Source organism: Chrysochloris asiatica, unplaced genomic scaffold (assembly GCF_000296735.1).
Source record: "Chrysochloris asiatica unplaced genomic scaffold, ChrAsi1.0 scaffold00038, whole genome shotgun sequence".
In the NCBI taxonomy this organism is placed as follows: Eukaryota; Metazoa; Chordata; class Mammalia; order Afrosoricida; family Chrysochloridae; genus Chrysochloris; species Chrysochloris asiatica.
The window spans coordinates 16,812,320-16,825,221 of record NW_006408556.1 but is presented as its reverse complement, the minus strand read 5'-3'; the positions used below and the strand labels follow the sequence as shown (position 1 = coordinate 16,825,221).

The 12,902-nt window shown below is 39.8% G+C and overlaps 1 protein-coding gene across 1 annotated transcript in view; it reads left to right on the top strand.

Annotated features, from left to right (window-relative positions):
• SUPT3H (suppressor of Ty 3 homolog (S. cerevisiae)) overlaps positions 1–12,902 on the top strand; it is a 597,109-nt gene that overhangs the window by 506,756 nt on the left and 77,451 nt on the right. The gene's annotated exons all lie outside the window — the stretch shown is intronic.

Genomic DNA, 12,902 nt, shown 5'->3' with positions numbered 1-12,902 from the left:
CTATGGGTCGGAACCGACTCGATGGCACACAACAACAACAATATATATAAAAGTATTAACTCAGATTAAAGTTGAGCCAGTGGATAGTTTTACAGACCAAATATCTAGATGAGTTTGTAAAAGTTTTCACTCAGATATTTTAGTACCCTGGAGTGTAACTAGCACATCAGGAGTTGTACATGCTACAGTCCTCGTATGGTCCTGAGCACAGAGTCGGCACGCAGTGAAGACTTGCTGGAGTGTGAAGGTAATTTTCCTTCACTGCGGCGTGGGCAATTTAGGAAGCAGGATTGCACAGTTGGCAGTCTTCTGAAATACTTCTTTCCCCATATTACCAGTGTGAAATATCAAACTTTTGGCAACCAGGCAAGTTCCATGAATTCATGTGTAATGTTTCCTTTTTGTTTAGAATTGAGGTCCAATGCTCAGTGCCTAACTTTCAAAATTTATCGTTCTAAAAATCTTACTGCATTTTTACACTGGTTGAAATGGTGTCCTTTGAACACTTGGAGAACTGTTGAGATTTCTTTCTTTGGAAAGGCAATGATGTGAATTTCTGCAGAGGTCTGTTTCTTGCCGCCCTTTCAGATAATCCTTGGTGTGGTTCCTCATTCATTAAAGTCAAGTTACTTTCTAAAAGCAAACCAAGCTCACTTTTCTTTATCTTAACAGGGAGGGAAATGTAGTATGGTGTGGCACTGTGGTTTAATGCACTAGACTTCAAGGTCAGTTTGAACCTCAAGGTTGGCGGTTCAAGCTTACTAGTTGCCCCTCAGATCCTATACAGGGTCACTATGAGTCAGACTGACTTGACGGCACTTAACAACAACAACAATTTATTGCCAATATTTTGGCGAAATGGTGATTTTACAAGCCTGTGAAATTAGCATCTCACAATATTGAACCAGCCATGTTGTGTATATTTGATGTACTCTAAACAGTCTGATCATGTTGAAAAATATCACTTTCCAAAACAGTCATGGGAAGACCCTCAAAGAGACAGATTGACACAGTAATTGCAACAATGAACTCAAACATAGAAACACTTTTGAGAATGGTGCAGGACCAGGCAGTGTTTCATTCTGTAATACCTAAGGTTGCTATGAGTCGGAGCCAAGTCAATGGTACCTACCAACAAAACAGTAATGCTTACAGTAATCAAAAATAAAGAATTAGGTTAGATCGAATATAATAATTAGGTTAAGACCTTTTGGTCAGTTGTGAATATTAATAATGGTATGGTGTATAATAGCTGATGGAATGCTGGTGGAGAACTATTGGATAAGCAGTTCAAACCCCCTACCATTCTCAGAAACCCTATACTAAGTCACTATGAGTTGGAACCAATTTGACAGCACACAACAACAATGAGTTGTAAGAGAATACATGACAAGCTATTGCATACTCTCAAGATTGGTAGCTGTATAGAGGATCTGTTATATTGCTCTGGTAGCGTAGTGGTTACAAATCGGGCTGCGAACTGCAAGGTCAGCAGTTTGAAACTACCATCTGTTCCATGGGAGATAGATGAGGCGTTCTGCTCCCGTAAAGATTTATAGCCTCGGAAACCCTGTACAGGGTTGCTATGAGCCAGAACCGACTCCATGACACATAACCACCCACCACCACCATATATATAATAATCCAAGAACTTAATGTCTTAATGCATTCTATGTCTTATGTTGTCAGTAAGCCAGGAATTTGGGAGCAGTTCTGGCTTGGGGTTTCCTATAAGATTACAGTAAGGTGTCCACTGGGCTTGAAGTTACCTGAATGCTTGACTAAGGCTGGAACATCCACTTCTAAATGACTCAATCACATCACTGACAGGATAATGCTGGCTGTCAGCTGGGGCCTCTCTTCTCCAAAGCACTGCTAGAGTGCCTGATGACAGCCAACTTACCCCAAAGCAAGCAATCCAAAAATGCAAGGTAGGGACTGCAATACCTTTTGTGACTTAGCCCCAAAGGTCACAAATTATTAGTTTTCACCAACCCAGATTCCATTTGGAGGAACTATACAAGGATATGGATACCTGGAACAACAATTGTTGGGAGTCATCTTGGAAGCTGGCTATGAGAACAGTTTGGATCATGAATTAACAAAGGACCACAAGAATCATAAGATGAAAAGTCATCTTTATTAGTTTCTCAAAATTTGGTAGGCAAATACAGTGGGGCTTCAAAAAGTTCATGGAAAAAGTCCATTATCGTTTTCATTCCCTTTTCCATGAACTTTTTGAAGCCCTCTAGTATCTTCTGGAATTATAATCACATATGTAACAATTAGAAGGCTACAAAATTTTAGCAGTGGATTGTTGATTCTTGATCTCTTTGACTTTTTATTTTTTGAATTTTATACTTGGTTTAGCAAGCAAACTGTAACATGATTTAATGTCTTTAAAATGTTAAATGTAAAGTTTCTCTCTCTCTTTTTTTTTTTTAAGAGTTCTTAAGTTTTTTTAAGAGCAGATGGTATCAAGGTCTCAGCAGATGGGACCGAAGTTAGAGAATCCAGAGAGAGAAAAGTATAGCCAAGATACCCTTGAGTGGGGGAGATAGAACAATAAGCTAGACTTCAGCAGGGACTGGGTCTTCTTTGCTCACCATGGCGCCTCCAAGACCCAACACTGTGCTTTAGCATGAGGCATTCAGTGTAAAAATTTCTGATGATTGACAGTAGGAGTAGAAACTGAAGTTTATGGGTCGTAGAAACAGTGGATAGGGAATGCAGAGATTGAGAAATGGGTGTTAGCTACAGGGTGTCATGATGTTTCTTGAAATGTGCCAAGTCAACACATGATCAGTAAAAACTACATTGCAAAGACAGGAACCTCATCTCTTCTTCTAAGTACAAATGCTGAAGATTGGATGGTGTTCCACACACTAACTGATGAATTTTCTGGAGGAAAGTGTATAGAATCATAGCCAACAACTGCTGAATAGAATTCAATTTCTTTTCCCGCTCATTTTTAAAACTTTATTTTATTGTTGCTGATAATCTACACAGCAAAACATACCAATTCAACAGTTTCTACATGGATCGGTGAGTCCATTCTTCAAGGTGTACAACCATTCTCATGTTCTTTTTCTGAGCTCTTCCTCCCCATCAGCATAAACAAACCACACCGGAAGGTTCCTATCCAGTCTTTCTGGTTGGCATTGTCATTTTGATCCAATCAATAATTCATAAAAGAACATAATGCTCAAGGCAGACTTTTTTTTACTAATTAGGCAAACTGTTGTTTGATTTTAGGAAGACTTCGGGAGATATTTTTTGTTTAAGGTTTTAAAGGTTAACTCAGGACAATAGTTTCAAGGGGTTATCCAGCCACTTTGGCTACAGAAAGTCTATGGAGTCCATGAGAATTTGAAATTCTGTTCTACATTTTGCCCCTTTTGATCAGGATTCTTCTATAGAATCATTGATGAAAATATCCTGTACTGGTTGCCGGGCACCATCCAGTTCTTCTGGTCTCATTGACATAGGAAACAGCAATTAACCACACATTCCATAGCTCCTGTTCCTTATGATCCTTCTTTAGAATCATTGATGAAAATGCCCAGCTATGGTAGCCAGGCACCATCCAGTTCTTCTGGTCTCATTGACATAGGAGACAGTTGTTCATGAATACCATTAACCACACATTCCATATCCTCCTGTTCCTTATGATCCTTCTTTCTCTGTTGCTCTAGGCAAGTGGTGACCAAGTATTATGCCTTGGATGGCCCTTCCATGCTTTTAAGATCCCAGGCACTACACAATGAACTAAGAGGTAGAACAGGAGTACTGTGCATGTGATCAGGCGAATTAACTAGGATATCCCATGAAAACATGACCCTAAAACCTCCAAAGCAAGAAACCAAATCCCATAAGGATTATTATTGTGCACAAGTAACCTCAGCAGCTATTCTTTTTGTGTGTGAGTCTGTGGGTGTATCACTGTTGTTAATATGTCTGGCACACAACTTTTACCAATTCAACTTTCTACAGGTATACAACTTATTGACAACAGTTACAATCATTAATTGTGTAACCCCGCCCTCTATCAATACAGCATTTGCTTTACCATTTCCCCCTAAATTTTAAATGGACAGTTTTTCTAACATTAGATTTCTGTAGGATGACTAATGGACTATAAGGTAATTCAACCATTGTTTTTAAAATCCATTTTGGCAAATAAACCTAAGTTTCTGCCAAAAGAATTGAGGTTAACCCAGCCCTTTCAAAAAGGACTGTGCAGCATATATATGTCCTCACTGTCGAGAGAAGGCCTTCATTCTGGGTGTCTAGCCCAAAGCCCACCCTCAGTAATCTGCCTGGCCTTCAGTTTATCCTCTTTAGGAAGACCTTGGGCTGAGTCAACACAACTGGGATTTAGAATCTTGACTCCAGAAAGTCTGTGTTTTATAAATCTCAGGCTTAGTCATTTTCTGATTTTACAACTAATAACATTTTAAGTCATAAATTCAAAAATTGTTGTTGTTAAGCACCGTCCACTCAATTCTGACTCATAGCAACCCTGTATATGGTTCCCAAGGAGCGGCCAATAAATTTGAACTGCCAACCTTGCAATTCAATAATGACCTTGCGATATCACCTAGCATTAAATGTGGAAATATTCATAAGGTGTTTGGCACCATGCCCTAAAGAGACTCGGAATGCAGTAAATGAGATGAAATCAGCCATCCGTCTCAGGGTCATGTGATGGCCTTGACCTTATGCCCAGTTGTGATGCACTCTGATCTCCCAGCATCCTGAGTTTTCTTGTCTGTTAAAAGGAAAGAAAATTAAAAATGGGAATGGCAACTCTTTCCCATTTTTCTACCCTACAGGAATTGTATACATATACATGAAATAGAATGTAATAATCACTTGAAGAAAAGCAAAATCAGGAGGAGTTGCTGGTTACAGTCCTATGTGTCCCACTAACCAGCCCTGTTGTGAACTTTACATACACCTCATATGTACAGTTAGAGTTTAGACTAGATGTTTTCAAAGATCTCTTTGATCACTTATCATCTTACTGATTTTGTATTTTATCTCACAACAACCTTAGGGAGTAAGTTTTATTGTCTCTGGACAAGCTATGTTACCACTGTATGACTCAGTTGCCTTATGTAATAAATGTGACTAATAACAGTGCTTTCCCATGGAATTGTCAAGGATTAAATGAATTACAATATAGAAAGCCATTACACTATTGTCTGTAATATAGAAAGTACTCTGGAAGTGTTAGTGGTATGATGATGAATTTGCAAATGAGGAAGCTGAGATTTAGGAAATTTAGTTAATTTTCCTGACGACATATAGTAGTAGAACTGGGACCTGAACTCAGTCCTTATGAATTCCCTTAAACCACATTGTTTGCACATACGACGAGTATACCTTTCAAACCCTGCTACTATTTTTGAAACATATGATTGATTATCATAGCAACTAAACAGCTGGAACCCCAGTTCAACTCTGCCAGCTTTATTATAGGTGGTTTTACAGAAAAGGGTAAGGAAAATTGGGGTGTCGTTTGTCCCTAAACCTCAGAATGCAGATGGGACATATGATAATGCCTCCTTAAAAGCCAAGAAGTCCCATCAGGACGTCACCACCTAGGAAAGGGGAAGGGAATTCTACTCAGATCCCAGCGCCTGTTTGTGGCTGTCTCCATCCTGCTGGCACTGTGATTACTGTTAAGTAATCGCTCATTTTACCCTTAGTTAGGTCCCTGCATGGTCCTCACTTGTTTGGATAAAGAGATTGTATTTCATTTTACATTGTACAGCCTATTAAAGTAATAAAATCATGGTTTGGTGTTGAAATAGACTCTTTGTTCTCTAATTTTCCAATCTTTCCTACCAATTGTGCTTCTGCTTTGGGTAAACACACAAAAGGTAAAACCTCCCTTCCCTCACTGCAGTTGTCCATCAGGCCAGCCCCAGCCCCAGACAGTGCAAAAGTTATTATAGTCATCTGCAAAAGACAGGTGAGATTGTAAAGGAATTTGAGCCATTTTATTTTTCCTTTGTTGTTTTGTTTTATTTTCAAATATAACTAGAACCTTATATCTCAGAGACTGTCTCTCAAAACAGAATGTCCTTGGACATCTCTACAATGCCAAACAGTGCTGCCGTTACTCAAAATATTTTTGAAATCATTCTTCACTAATTATCTTCAGAGCTTGCAGCTCACATTCTTTTGAAAAGACTCAGTGGTGACAAGTCAGCCCCATTGCTTTCTTATCACACCATATAACTGTAGATTCATACTTTCTTATCTCACTGCTGTTGATATAAATTGTGAAGAAAGAAATACAAATGATGAAGTGGACAGTCTTGTGGTTCCAGGCCTTGGCTGAGATAATTCATCTAAACTGAGGGATGAAAGGAAACGTTAAAAGAGAACTATCAGTGTATCGAGTAGCACGATGTCTAGATGTCATCGGCACATTTTCATTGTATCAACATCATTACATCGTTAAGTGGGTTCATCTTCATCAGTACTTTCCTCTTATATACCAGCTTAGTGGAAAAGTGAAACAAAAGGTTCTGTTAGAATGTTTTTAATGAAACAATGGTCAATTTTTATATTTTATATTATTTTTAAATGGTATAAAAATGTGTGATTTTATTGCTCCATAAAAGACATATGCTTACTAGCCTGGTTTTCTGGGTCTGTTTATAAGGGTTGTTTTTTGTTTTTATCAAAATGGATATTTTTAAAGCTGTAAAGATGTGACGTTTTGCTAAATTAGACTATAAATGATTAATGTAGACGGCAAATACATTTTTATTATTTTTCTAGAAGGCCTTTGTATGTTATAGTTGGCAACTATTAGGAAGTAAGACTCCTTCCAAGTACAAATATTTTGCCTTTGGGTAGTCAAGCCTTCACTATCAATGAATAATAGAATCAATGCTTGTCCATATTTAATGTTGGGATCATTTTTTGTATCTGCCCTTTTGTATACTTATATACAGTTTGTGTCTGTTCCTACATAGAATTCAGATAGGAAGATTTCTCTTTAGCTGATTTTCCTTTGTGGATAAATTGTTTTGTGGTCAGAATAAAAATAGAGAGAAAAGAACGCAGTCAAAAAAAAAAATGAGGCTGAACTTCCTGCAGGAGATTTTAGTAGAAAGGAAGAAAGAATTTAGATGTTTGGCTGCTAACACTTGGCTCAAGGGGTTTGATTTAATGAAGCTGAGTGGTGTGGTGGGAAGAGCAGAAGTCAAGAGACTTAAGTCAAGGCTTAAGTCCTTGGCTCTGTCACTAATCTCTGTAGGCCCTCAGACGAATCACTTGACATCTGTGGGCTTCTGTTTCCTCATCTGTAAAACAAGAGGTTTGTCTACATGGACGCTGGAACCCCTTCTAGCTATAGTGCGCTATCATTCTGATTCTGCATGCATTCATTCAGATCTTCTTTTCCATCTGTATTGTTTGCATAGAGACTATCTAAACATCCACAGATGTTCAGCTTCCAGATTCTGTTCCCCTTGATATTTCCCTCTGGATGCTCTCTTCATTCCCTGTGGTTTGTACTTGCTACTGTCCTTTAGGTTGGTGCCGTTATTGTTAAGTGTCATCAAGTCGATTCTGACTCATAGTGACCCTGTATAGAGTTTCTGAGGAGTGACTAGTGGTTTTGAACCACCAGCCTTGCAGTTCAGACTGACCTTGTGGTCGAGCTTTATCCTACTGTGCCACACCAGGACTTCCTCCTTTAGTTTAAGTGGGGAGTGGGGGGCGGTAAGGACAAACTCATGAGCTTCCAAAATCAGTCAGAATTTATAAATATAGTATCAGTAAATGTATAAAAGGAATAGAAGTGGAAATGACACTTGGATGTACTGTTTTCCTAATAAATGTGAAAGTTTTGGAAGAGAAAAGTTGATAAAAATTTACAGTGCTAACCCATATGTACCCACAACTGTATCCAAAGTTAGTATTTTGCTCTTGGTGTTTTGTCACAGATTGACCTAGCCAACCATCAACCACATCTTTTTTCATGCATTGCACAATAAGCTTGCAGGTATTAGTGCTTAAGTGTACAGATTATAAACTAAAGTTCAATGTTAGCTTAAATTTTTTCCCATTGAGATAAATGTTTCCGACAGTGAAATCTACACTTCGAAGGTGTACCATTCTGATGAAACGCTGATCTCCATTTAAAATCTTGTGACATTCTATATACAAGTTAATTGAAAGAGTTTTATTAAGAGGTAGGACACCTGATGTGGCGCTATAGAATCATCACTGGACCTTGATCCACAGGGTCAGCAGTTCAAACCCACTAACTGCTCCTTGGAAACCTTATACAGGGTCACTATGAGTCTGAAACTAGTGGTTATGATGTAATTATAATACCACTCCAATGGATTGTGGCACCATGCCCTTCAAACGTGTTAGAAGAAGAGATTCATGGACAGGCTAGAAAAAGGGCTTCCACATTTAAGGGTATGCATAATTGGTTGAGATTTGTTGTTATTTATAGGGTCGCATGAAAAATACAATTTTTTTATTGTATTTTATTAGATATATAGATGTAGATGGATCCTGCTGTGGCACTGGACTGCTATCCACAAGGTCAGTGATTCAAACCCACCAGCTGCTCCTTGGAAACCCTATACAGGGTCACTCTGAGTCAGAACCAACTCAACGATACTTGATTCTCACCTTCCCAGCCACAACAATGTTGTGTCATCAAAGTTGGCACTTGATAACAACAACATTTAAAAATAGATAGATGACTGGATAGATGGATGGATGGATGGATCTATCTCTCTATATATGTGTATGTATGTATATAAATAAGGAGCTCTGGTAGCGTAGTGGTTACGAATCTGGCTGCGAACCTTAAGGTCAGTAGTTCGAAACTACCAGCTCTTCTGCAGGAGAAAGATGAGGCTTTCTGCTCCCATAAAGATGTACAGCCTCGGAAACCCTGTACAGGGGGCTTAAAAAAGTGTGTGGGAAAATTACATTCTTTTCATTCCTTTTTTTTTCTGCGAGGTTTTTGAAGTCCACTCACATAACTGTATGTGTGTGCTTAAATATACAAATACACTGAAGTTGTCTGAGCATTTTTGAGGTATTTGTCAGCATGCCTCTTCTGCTAGCCTCTGAATTAGTGGTAGATTTCTCAGAACAGTTGCAATATAAAGTCTGTCTGAACCCACTGGGGTCTTAGTTGCTCTTAGTTAGTGGTTTCTATCTCGGTTCTTTGAGGGTTCACCACTGCCTCAATGAGTCACCCCAGCAATGAGCAGCATCCATGCTATTCTTCTCCAGGGGCCCTTGAAGTGAACTCCCAGGCACTGGAAGGATTTGTTTGTGTAGGAGTCAGCGGCAAAAGAGGGATTTTTATGGCATTGTAGTCCTCAGGGTGTGATATGTGATTTGTCTTTCCAAAAATTTTCGTTGAATGGAAAGAAGCAAAAAGAAAGAAAGACAAACCAACCTGTTCTCAGTGTGACAATTGCTTAATTTTGATTTGGGGACACAAGCTGGCACTGATAGAGGTATTTCATCTTTTAAACACTGAGGACACAAAGTCTCATCTGCACTCCCGTCCTACTGCTGGTGGTCTCGCACTGTAGAAATGGACAATTAGAAGTTATCTGTAAGATTTGGATCCTTTGTTCAGAGCAATCAGAGTAGCAGGAGGAGCCCAAGTCTTCCACAGCGCTACTATCTGGAGAGTATAGCTATTGAGTAAATTGTTGTCCTAGAAGCCAGGGCTGGAGGCAGGAGCATGGCTTCAGGGATTTCAGCCCTGGGTCTGTAGTTGGCTTCAACCAGGGGGCAGTATTGGGAGTCTAAAGTGGGAGACAGGGAATCTCTTTCCTACCAGAAGTTTGGGATAAGCATCAGGAAATGAGGGAATGATTGCTGTGGTGAAGTCCACGAACAGACTTAGAGCTAAGCAGCTTGGAAGAGGAGGAAACAGGCAGGAGCCAATAGGTATGGGAATGCCCAGTGACACCTGGGAGAATCCCAGCAGCAGAAGCCTAGTGAGAGTAATAGAGAAGGTGGCCTAGTAACTCAACAATCAGTGAGATTACCAAGCGAACAAGGCAAAGATAGATGCAGAGAATGTCACCTAATCACAGACAACTCCCTTGTCACCCTTCTAGATGGAGGCTCTGTGAAATGCAGCTTCCTCTGGCAGGCAAGTGGTGACATCACCCCTTAAAGGCTAAAATAGATGGTTCCATCCTTAGCGTTTTTTCTTTAAAAAAGTATAATTATTGGGACAGGGGGGTAAAACTGTTCTGAGCTTGGTTTTTAAGTCTTATTTTACATTTTTCTGGGGTTTAGTTCTGTTTGCTTCCAGCATGATCCAAATGCCTACTTCAAAGCAAACATTCTAACAAGAACTTGTTAAAAGGAAGGGAAACCAGCTCCTTGTGGCTTCTTGTACACCAGCTATGGAGGGCTCACAGAACCACGTTTGTGAGTTGAGTGTAAATGAATCCGAAACCTACAAATTAGATTTCCCTTGAAATACACATGGGTTTAAAACCTTAACGGGAAAAGAACTTGGCAAATCAAATCTGACCATATTCAGTAAAACCTCACTAATTTGCACTAATGACCAAGAGACCCATTGAGAATTACTGAATTTTTGTGAGTGTATTAGCATGAGAACAAATACCAAAAAAGTGGGGGGAGGGAGGCAAGGAGCAAAAGGAGTGGTGGGAAGCCTGGAAGAGAGGGAGGGGGAAATCAAAGTTCCAGCATCAAACAAACATACTTTATGGTACAATGAAGAATGTATTTGAACGGTTACTGGAATGAAACCCAATAGCTTAATGAGTGCCTTGCTGTGGTGTGCCTGCCTGCTGGGGGAGGCAGCCATGCCATACAGCCTGCCGAAGCCAACAGCTAATGTGCACTTAGGTAAAGAGGCCTTTGCTTTCTTGAAAGTTGGGGGGTTGTGGTTTTTGCAGGGGTGTGAACCAGTGAGATTCTACCATGGTCTGTGCACATTTGTTTTGGGCTTGCATATGCAGGCCATGATTGTAAATCAGTATAGAAGTAGGATTGCTTATTATCTTTTTTTTTCTTAAAAAAAAAAAAAAAAGGTGAAAACTTGCTAGAAGAGATAGTGATAGAGGTTGAAATGCTTTCTAGTTGAATTTTCAATGTTGTTAGCTGCCATGGAGTCAGCCCCCAACTCATAGAGGAGATCCCCTGCACAAGGGAATGGAATGTCCTGTGCCATCCCCAAGATCAGTTACAGGTCGGACCAGTGTAGTCCACAGGGTTTTCATTGACTAGTTTTCATTGGTGTGGTGCCATAGGACAAGCCAGTTGACAGTTCAAACCCACCATCCGCTCCTTGGAAATCCTATACAGGGTCACTATGAGTAGAACCAACTTGATGGCACTTAACACCACCAATAACAAAGCAGTTAACCAGGCCTGCTTTTCTAGTTTGCCTGAGTCTGACTGCTCCTCTGGCACATGTTCAGTATCACATCAAGAAGCAGTCTCCTACTATGAGCCGGAAGGTGGTTGTGCCTGAGGCACATTAGCTGGGAAGCTGAGACTCATGCCTCAGAGTCACCAGTGCCTCATGAGCCCTTCTTGGTGGTGGTGCTGCTGTTGGTGGTGCTGGTGATGCCATCAAGTCAGTTCTAGCTCTTAGTGGTCCCATACAACAGTGTAGACCTGCCCATCGGGTTTTCTAGGCTGCAATCTTGGCGGGAATAAGTCACCAGGTGTGTTCTCCCAACGAGCCTCTTGTGGGTTCAATTTGGCTACTCTCAGCAACGGAGCGCTTAAGCATGCATCACCAAGACTCCTACTATACCTGTAGCAGGAGATTTTGAATTTGTGGCATTTTCAGTTGAAGATTGAATATTTGGTATCCTCTTATTGTGAGTATGCATTTCGTTTAAAAGAAAAATTATATCTTCTTTCATAGGCAAGTGTCTTGAAAGTTCTTTGAGAACTGAATTATTCATGGCCCAAATTTCAGTAATCATAGTGTCTGTTTTCAATTTGTTTCATAAGAGAGATAGAATATGTTTTCTCATTGTTACTGTTTAAAGGTGTGCAAGAAAAGCACAGTGGCACTTCTTTCTGTGCTTATTTGTGTAATCTCTTCAAATGTTGAGGATTTGGATCGTCTTCATAACTGTGGACTGTGTGCTGTCCTTTACTTTCACAACAGTCTCTGGTACTGATTTGTGTCTATACTGATTTCAGTCACTCCTTCAGAATTGCCTGTCTGCAAGCTTATGCTTTACTAGTAGAAGAATGATTTGAGAACTTCCACCCAAGTGGCCATTGAGGGCTGTGGAGAATAATAAATATGTGTAGTCAGAGCTTTATTTAGGGCCTAAAAGTTCAATCACATGGCTTCAGGGCTGTGGTACGCTGCCAGTGGCACAGAAAAGGAGTTGTCACACCAACTGGTGTGGAACAAGACCAAAATTTCATTTGTCCCCACTGGAGTACCTGCTTTCATCATTTTTAATCTTTTCTTTATCCGCATCCTCTCCTTCCAATTAAACAATAAAACATGATTTATATAGACTTTATGTACATTCTTATATAAGAAATAGGAATAATTCTAAAGTCACTTTAATCTCCCCAAGCCTCCATATAGATCGGGCAGACTTTGGGATAGAATGGTAGCCAAGTAAATAGTTGTTGTTAAGTGTCTTAGAGTCTGTTCCTACTCATACAATCTTCTATAGGGTATCTGAGGAGTACCTGATGAGTTTAAACCACCAGCCTTAAGGTTCAAATTGACCTTGTGGTCCAATGCTTATCCTACAGCCCCACACCACAACTCCATATATAGATTAGGTAGGTAGGTAGGTAGGTAGGTAGGTAGGTAGGTAGGTAGGTAGATAGATAGATAGATAGATAGATAGATAGATAGATAGATA